Here is an 8,517-nt window from a genome sequence, read left to right as displayed (position 1 = left end):
GGACCACCAGCTAACTTTTTAATTCCTGAATGGAATTGGCTGAAGTTTGACTATGTTTATAATTAAAGTGTGCTGAGTTCGAATGTGTGATTTATTTATGTTTGTGGCATGTATATTTTGGAAGTTATTAATATTTTTTAAAAACTGTATTACTCTGCCTGTGATAATTAAATTAGTCTATTGTGTTGAGATAATTGTATCACAGGCAGAGGGGAGGAGATGTGTGGGAGGTAACATGTATCCGATTGGTGAATGTACTAATTATTGTGGGTGTCTCCCTTGCATGGGAGCATTGCATAAAAGCAGGGAATGTGAATTTAAACCTCAGTTCTGCTCCTAATACTGTGTGTCGTCCAGTTATTGGGAAGGTGAAGGGATACTATTGGAATTATACTGCTGATTGTGCTTGTTATGCTGCAGGATTATTCTCTCACTGCAGATACTGTGCCTGGGATTATTGCTTGTTCCTGAGCCTCACCTGGACTACCAGCGTTCCGTTACACCCACATCACAAACCCCAACCGCAGCCCTGACCTGCCTCCAGGACAAGCCAGCGGGTCCCACCAAGCAGCCCACAGCACCACCAACAACAAGTAAGCGGGAAGGCGTGAGGCGAGCGGAGAGCGAGTCTCCCCTGGGCACTCTACAATGCAGACCCAACAACCGCACGATGGGCCCACCAGGGCTGAAGGCCACCAAGGAACAGTCCCAGAGCATCGGCCACCAGCGCGGTGGACCCAACGCCATGAAAGGCGTCCCTCCACCGGGACACACTGCAGGATCTTGTATTCAAAAGGCAGTAGCGAGATAGGACGGTAGTTGAATGGGGAGTTGGGGTCAAGGTTGGGCTTCTTTAGAATTGGGAGTTACAGTTGCATGTTTGAAGGGTGATGGAAATATACCAGAGGAGAGAGAGAGATTGAGAGTTTTAGTGAGAGGTGGAGAAAGATAAGAAGACAGAGTACGGATGAGATGCGAGGGAATTGGATCTAGGTAGCAGGTGGTGGGACGGGAGAACTGGAGCAGAGCAGAAATCTCTTCCAATGTAGCAGGTGTGAATGAACATAGAACAGCAGAGGGAGTGAAGTTAGGGGAAGAATTGTAAGGGGAAGAAGAAAGATGAGAGATCTCTTCCCTGATTGTAGAGATCTTGTCAGTGAAGTGAGTTGCAAAGTCTGAGGTGGTCAAGTTAGTAGGTGCCTCCACTGCCCTAATGCATGTCAGACAAGGGAACCAGTCTATCTCAGATTATGCCATATAATTTTGCACGTTGGCTTTTGAGGTAGACTGAACTAATAGCGGGTTAATTTAAAAAATAATTATCCGAAGCAATTCTGGATGAGATTTCTGCCAAAGATCTACCTAAAAAAAATCAAACGAGTTTATCACATTTGTCATTAAAATTGATAATAGACTTAGAACCAGATAAACTACCAGAAATAGAACAAGACTTATGGCTATGTCATTAGCACCTCATTTTTCCAGATCTATTGTTCCTGACCTCCCTGTACCGTCCAAACCAAGACCTATGCAGTTGGGGGTCACTAGACTGTCAGAGGCAGAAAGACAATATAGGAGAAAAAGGGGTCTATGCCTATACTGCAGTAGAAAAGTACATATGAGGAGTGCTTGTCCCATACGTCCGGAAAACTTCTGTACCTAAGAACCTACAGGTGACAGGTCTAAGGTTTAATGCAAAGCCCTGTTGGACGGCAAGAATCTTCATTGATGTACATTTTGTAAAAAAAAAAAATGCTATACCTATCAAGGAGAGATTATCACCACTCTCTCTCTCAACCCTTATTTACCCACAAAAAAATTCTGTTGGTGCCTTACACAAGGAAGACATAACAATCCAAATAATTGCTTCTCCTTCTTGCCCTATCATATTAGGCTTTCCTTGGCTTATTAAGCACAACCCTCATATTGACTGGGCAAGAGGGGAAATATTGGAGTGGGGCAAGGACTGTACTGAGAGATGTATGTTGCACATTACCAAAAGAGTGGGCATCATTACATTACCCACTACTACACCTCAGGCCTCTGAAGTTCCCATACAATACTGGGAGGTTAAGGAGGTATTCAGTAAGAGTCAGACCAATATTCTACCTCCTCACAGATCATATGTGTAACGGATCGATGGGCACCCCGACTGGGTACCTCCGTCCTAGCACTTCCTGAGGACTCCAAGCACTGCAGCAGACACCACAACCACCAAACCGGAGAAGGATACAAATGCTCTCAAGCATATGAATGTTGTAAACAGCTGAACAGGAAAAGCATACAATCAGCATACAATCCAATTCCCCCAATAACAAGACGACACTTCGTTTTGAGGTCAAGCAGAACTGACTGTACTGGCACATACAGCCTCTTTTGTTCACAATCCACAAACATAGTACTGCCCACAGGGTTTTGAAATACAACCAATCAATCTGTACAATACACTCAGACACTCCCACACAAAATCCTCCCCTCTGCCTGTGATATGTTTACTGAACACAATGGGTAATAAAATTATCACAGGCAGAGAAATACAGTTTTTACAAAATATTAATAACTTCCAAAATATGCATGCCATTCGCATAAAACATACATTTTCATAATCAGCATGCTTGAAATATACATATACTCAAAAATCAGGGCAATCAGTTCAGGGGTTAAAACGTTAAGGGAAAGTCATATTTGACCAAATGAAGCATGGCTTTTCTGCCCAAAACCAGTTTCACAGAGTCTTCTATCCTGGAGATAATTGGGAAGTAATCCAATTATCTCCAAGGACAGAGGCAAAACTCCATTAGCCACATGGTAGCATAATACAATAAAATACATAGAAATATATAACTGTGCAGCTATTGCATAAAACCGGTACATTCAACATATCCCCAGATAGCTTAGATCTGAGGGCACATTATGACTGAATGGCGCTCAGATAACATACATACAGTTCAATTGCCATGGAGCCAAAGTCTTTTCACATATTCTTTCGTTACACGAATGGGCTCCATGGCATAGCTATCTGGGGTAAATGGTACAATGCAATATACACACTACTGTAGATAGTAATTGTAGTGAAATATATACACAAATACTTAACTTAAATGTTATAATGCAGCCTCCCAAGATCGTTACCCAAAGAAGACGATCTTTTCAAATATAGATAACCACAAACAACAAAGCTTCGGGATACGGCTGAGAATGATTCTAAATGGAACATAAAAAAATAGACAACATAGTGAAGTACAATTAACACATCTTTTTGCGCTATATATGAATGCACTCACAAGATTGTGTAGAATATATTGCTCACCTACCTACAACTGTCTGAAGCTAGGAGGGAACTTAGGGATCACCTTTCTCAGGGACTGCTGCACACACTGTCGAAATCAGCCAGATACTTTTATGAACACTCTAACAAGAGTGGTCGACTTTTAGCACGGATGCTCCAGACAAAAAGACGGACACAGCATATTCATAAAATAAACACACCCAGCCAACGTAGCACGCGACTCCCAGGAGACATTCTTGAAGCCTTTCAGACCTACTACGCAGACTTATACAACCAGACACAGACCGCACACGGACAAACGTCTCAGACACACCAACGACAAATCACCGATTACCTCTCCCAGCACATAGCCAAAACACTCACCCTGGAACTACCCCTGACACTTGACGAACTTAAAGGTGCTCTAAAGTGCATGAAACCTCACAAGGCACCGGGCCCGGATGGACTACCGGTCTCATACCTTCGCACATTTAGTGACACACTCTTGCCTAAACTTCTCTCAGGTCTGAACTCGATTCGCGAAGGAGGGCAGTTCCCGACGGATACACTAGCCGCCACCATCACAATAATCCCCAAGGAAGGTAAAGACCCGTCTAATTGCTCGAGTTACCGCCCGATCTCGCTCCTGAACTCGGATCTTAAGCTCTTTGCTAAAGCGCTAGCACTGCGGATCTCCCTGCTCCTCCCGGACCTGATTCACCCAGACCAGGTCGGGTTTATCCCGGGCAGGGAGGCCCGTGACGACACGATCCGGGCACTTAACATCATACATACCGCTAAATCCAAGAAACGCGAGGTTGTCCTGTTATCGACGGATGCCGAAAAGGCGTTCAACCGGGTAGATTGGTCATACCTCGCGTCCACCCTCCACCACTTCAGATTTGGCCCGCAGCTGCGCAATTGGGTGGCGGCTTTGTATACGACCCCGACAGCGCGCATTCGCGTCAATGGTACATTAACGAAACCTTTCCCCATCAGCAATGGCACGCGACAAGGTTGTCCCCTGTCCCCCCTCCTGTTTGCCCTCTCTCTAGAACCTTTCCTGGAGGCGGTCAGACGGGACGGGGGTATTACGGGGGTGACTCTGGAAGCAGAGGAACACAAACTTGCCGCCTATGCTGATGACATGCTGTTCTTCCTGGAACAACCCTTAATCTCCATCCCTAACCTCCTCAAAGCGTTCCGCGATTTTCATCGAGTCTCCAATCTGAAATTGAATATGACCAAATCAGAGGCCTTGCCTCTACTCGATAACACTGAGCTGGTTGATCGGTTGAGCTCAGAGTTCGCCTTCTCTTGGCGACCAGATAGACTGCGGTACCTGGGCACTTGGCTGCCGAGAGATCTCGCACAACTCTACCCGATGAACTTTCCCCCCCTACTCACAAATATCCAAAAGGACCTCCTACGTTGGTCCCCAATGTATCTCACCTGGTTCGGCCGCATACAAGCCCTGAAAATGAATGTCCTCCCCAGACTATTATACCTTTTCACGACATTACCTGTCGCGATCCCGCAATCGTTTTTCCGAACACTGGCCAGAGACATCCGTAACTTTGTATGGAACCGCTCCGCTTCCCGCATTCGCAGAGCCACCCTGGAACGCCCAAAGTCAGCAGGGGGGGCCGGATTACCTTCCGTGCAACGATACTACCAGGCCACACATCTACAAAGGGTGGTGGACTGGCACGCAAACACAGGTGCCAGGAGATGGGTGTCCATGGAGGTACAGCAATCCCGCGGTACGATCCCTGCTAGACTCTGGCTTGGCTCCCTTACATATTCAGAGCTCCGACTCCAAAATCCCCTCATAGACGCCACCCTTAGGGTATGGTGTTCACTACGCTTCACGCGCAGGCTCACCACATCACCTAATCCACTTACCCCGATCACACATAACCCGTCTCTCGCGGACGGTCTCACCCCCGCGGCAATGCGAAATTTTCTCCAGACGGACTGGCTCTACCTGCATCAGTGGATCGCAGACAGAGCCCTTAAACCGTTACCCGAGGTCATATCGACCCTGCGACCGACCCTGATGGACGCGTTCCACTATCACCAGGTGAAGACATACTACACAAATCTTCAGGGCAAAGACCACATTCACAGACAACTGACTGACTTCGAACAACTGTGCACCGACAGAAAACACCTGGATCACGCTGTATCCCACCTCTACGTACGCCTACTGACACCGGACAATGAGTGCACACTAGGGTTCACGGACAAGTGGGAGCGGGAGACGGACACGCGCTTGACTGCCCAGGAGTGGGGCAAAATCTTTCTCCTAACCCACAAATGCTCCATTAGCTCCAAATACCAGGAGATGAGCTACAAATTACTCACGCGATGGTATAGAACCCCGGAAGTGCTCAGACACATGCACGGTACAACCTCTGGCGACTGCTGGAGATGCCACTCCGCCCTGGGCACCACCCTTCATATTTGGTGGTCTTGCCCACGCATAGCTCCATACTGGCGCATGATACACGACAAAATTAAGGAAATCACAGACACAGACCTCCCATTATTGCCATTGACAATGCTCCTTCACCACACATCCATGCCCATTCAACAGTACAAAAAATCTCTCACAATACACCTGCTCTCTGCTGCGAAAAGTCTTATCCCGCTGCTCTGGAAAAGCCAGGCGGCACCCACTTACAAGCAATGGGTCGACAAGGTTGAGGAGATCCGTGGGATGGAAATGCTAACTGCGTCCCTGCGGGAGCGCTCGGACAAGTGCGCCCTCCAATGGTACCCCTGGACGTCCTACACCGCACGGGGACGGGCCTGACCCCGTATTCCTGGCCCCCCAGGAGACGCCTGATATCCTTACCTGCTACCCCGACCCCTATCCCTATGATGAAGATTAGCTCCCAGACCCAGCCACCCCCTTCTATACCCAACCTTTGACTCACCTGACCGCTACAGACACGCCTGTAATACATTTTACACCCGAGGAAGGTGCCCCACATCGCCAACCACAACCCGCCTAGGCGGACACGCTGTACATTGATTGTGACAATGTCATTGGTGAAACATTATACTCAACTATGTATCAATGCTGGGCTCGATATACTGAGCCGATGTATGTCATTCTTTGCAATTTGATGTTTGTTTCCCCCGCCCCTACCCTCCCTTTCCTTTTTTCTGTACCCCTCCCTTACTTGAAAAATCTCTCATAAATAAAGAATGTCTAAAAAAAAAAAAAAAAAAAGAATATATTGCTCATAGGGTGCCTCCCCCGATAGGTGTGGGTGGCTGATGGTCCCTTGGCTCCTCGTGAGACTCCTTAGTAATACTCAGGACTTCAAACAGGTTGGTAGGAAAAATGCTTTTATTGATAAAAGGTGAAAAATCACCATCAATAAAATAAATTAAAAGACGGTATGGTCCTACGCGTTTCGTTCTGCAAAGAACTTCCTCAGGGACCGCATATAAAAATAAGATCAATGTACAATCATAACATATGAAAAAAACATATCCTAATCCCCCAACCCCTAGTCCTCTTTAAATAGGGCTAATCCCTATGTCCATTGGTGGTTCCATGGGTGGTACCCGGCGTCCGTCGCTTGATTGGTCCTATCGATGCGTTGTTCAGCTGTTTTCCATCTCCTCATATTGCTATTAATCGAATTTGGCACGTTCGGAAAACCGGAACCGGAAGTATAGGTCATACTACACTTCCGCGTTCCACGTGCGTTCCACCTCCGTTCTGTTTCAATCTTTTTACTTAATCATAGAAATCAACAAAGAGCAGTATATTCTATCTACTAAAGAGAGAAGTATTAGTAACCTCATTGTCTGCATATTTTATCTATAATTCAACTCACATCAAATCACCATTATATAGTTATAATCAGACAGTAATACAAGAATATTTAAAGGATAAAGTATGTGTAAAGGGACACATTTTGGTAAAAGTATATAATTCAATCTCCCAAAAATATCTCATGTTAGTTTAAAGTGTAATATACACAATGAAAGAATTTATTATATATTATATTTGAATAGTTATTAGTTATTAGTGTAATTGGTGCCAGAAAAAAAGAAATAAGAACAAAGTGAATATATGGATTTCCCACATTTTGGTAAACATTTGTTTTCTTTAAATATAATATTAAATTTATATATTTCCATTAATGGAAATAATAGGTGAAAATATTTTCACATTAGAATTATTTGAGATATTGGATATATGTGTAACTCCATTTAATAGTGGAAATTATTCATAGGAACATTATAATATTCACTTTATTCTTATTTCTTTTTTCTGGCACCAATTACACTAATAACTACTAAATATTCAAATATAATATATAATTCTTTCATTGTGTATATTACACTTTAAACTAACATGAGATATTTTTGGGAGATTGAATTATATACTTTTACCAAAATGTGTCACTTTACACATACTTTATCCTTTAAATATTCTTGTATTACTGTCTGATTATAACTATATAATGGTGATTTGATGTGAGTTGAATTATAGATAAAATATGCAGACAATAAGGTTACTAATACTTCTTCTCCCTTTAGTAGATAGAATATACTGCTCTTTGTTGATTTCTATGATTAAGTAAAAAGATTGAAACAGAACGGAGGTGGAACGCACGTGGAACGCGGAAGTGTAGTATGACCTATACTTCCGGTTCCGGTTTTCCGAACGTGCCAAATTCGATTAATAGCAATATGAGGAGATGGAAAACAGCTGAACAACGCATCGATAGGACCAATCAAGCGACGGACACCGGGTACCACCCACGGAACCTCCAATGGACATAGGGAATAGCCCTATTTAACCCCTTAAGGACCAAACTTCTGGAATAAAAGGGAATCATGACATGTCACACATGTCATGTGTCCTTAAGGGGTTAAAGAGGACTAGGGGTTGGGGGATTAGGATATGTTTTTATCATATGTTATGATTGTACATTGATCTTATTTTTATATGCGGTCCCTGAGGAGTTCTTTGCAGAACGAAACGCGTAGGACCATACCGTCTTTTAATTTATTTTATTGATGGTGATTTTTCACCTTTTATCAATAAAAGCATTTTTCCTACCAACCTGTTTGAAGTCCTGAGTATTACTAAGTAGTCTCACGAGGAGCCAAGGGACCATCAGCCTCCCACACCTATCTGGGGTAACACTGCTCACAGTACAGAATGACCCGGCTTTTGGGTCTTTGCAGGGGAAAATCAAGCATTTCAACATGGGGCC

Source organism: Pelobates fuscus, chromosome 12 (assembly GCF_036172605.1).
Source record: "Pelobates fuscus isolate aPelFus1 chromosome 12, aPelFus1.pri, whole genome shotgun sequence".
NCBI lineage: Eukaryota > Metazoa > Chordata > Amphibia > Anura > Pelobatidae > Pelobates > Pelobates fuscus.
The sequence above is the reverse complement of the archived record's forward strand: the minus strand, read 5'-3'. Positions refer to the sequence as shown.